The sequence below is a fragment of the Miscanthus floridulus genome, chromosome 16, assembly GCF_019320115.1.
Source record: "Miscanthus floridulus cultivar M001 chromosome 16, ASM1932011v1, whole genome shotgun sequence".
Lineage (NCBI taxonomy): Eukaryota > Viridiplantae > Streptophyta > Magnoliopsida > Poales > Poaceae > Miscanthus > Miscanthus floridulus.
The window spans coordinates 64022643-64024090 of NC_089595.1; positions in this window are offsets into that span (position 1 = coordinate 64022643).

Here is a 1448-nt window from a genome sequence, read left to right on the forward strand (position 1 = left end):
TGTCTTCAAATTTTGGTACTCTTTAGTTTTCCCCTCAAGCTTTGCTTCCATTGAAATACACCTTGACTCCATGATATGGAGAGTCTCAACAGTATATACTCTCTCTTTCTCCTTGGTAGCAAGCTAAGACTTCAAATATTTAACTTCTTATTGCAAACTCTTTTCACGAAGTGTAGCATTCTTAGCTTCTTCCTCAAGAGATTTACGCAAACTCCTTTGCAAAAAAGCAATCTACAAAATGAGACAACAAAATATTAAACTATGAAGCTAAAATAGTATGCGAAGTCATAAAAAGCAAAGTCATAAAAAATTGGCACCTTATAAATCATAGTGACATTGGCATCTGCCAACTCAAGGGAAGATTTCCAGCAAGTTCAGCTTCCGCATCTAGAACTGCTGAAGGCATCATCAATGCACTTTGATAACTTTAGCTCTGATTTCTTTGGCATAATATGAATCCCTATCCAAGCCAATCCCAACAAATTTAAAAGTATCTAAATTCACACCTTGAGCTTGGCAGTACTCCAGACAACGCTTATATGCCTTAGGATCAACCCCATTAGGAATTGTTTTAAAGGCTTCGGTAGGAGTAGCAAGCTCCTGAGCCACATCTTTTATCTTTCCAATATCCACAATCATCTCCCTCTGAGATGAAGGGTCAGGGAAAAACTCATCTACACAACAAAGACTAAAATTTAATATGTATAAAACAAATTCAAATAAAATCTAACAGGAAATACAAGAAAACTACAAACTAACCTGTAGAAATGCCTTTCTCAAGTTGACAAGCAACTCTCTCACTAGTATTAACATCTATGGTGGACTCGGTCAAGCGAGTAGCTTTAGCACCCTTAGCTTCTTCATCAAAAAACATCATCATCAGAATCATCAAAATTAAGGGTAGCTATTAAAGTACCCCTGCAATTTTTAGCTCCGCAAACTTCCCCACCAGGAATAGCATCACCACCACCCAAGTCACTATCTTGCATCTCAACTTTAGGAGCAGATGCAATGCGAAGTCTGGCACCAATATCCACTGCACTGTTCTCATAGAGTTTGAGCAACAAATCTTTGAGAAGATGGTTCAGGTAGTTTCTACGAAGCCAAAGACCCAACCTCACCTTCTTCCAACTGCTCCCCAGCAGCACCAGCCACATTTGTAGCAACAACAACATTAACAATAGGAGGAGTAGCCAGATTAATCAGGAGATAATGGCAAAGTATCTTCGCCAATTTGCATCGGAGGCGAAGTCAAAGTAACTTCAGCCAATATTTACATCATGCGAAAGAGTAGCCCTAAAATTCTAGAAATATTCACCAAGCATAGTCAACATCAACGAAGTCGTACCACTAGAAGAAAAAACTAAACTAATCATTCTCATCTTGTCATTATGACTTTGTTGGCTAAGAGTCTCTTGACTCTCAACATTTTGATCTAACTCTTCTTC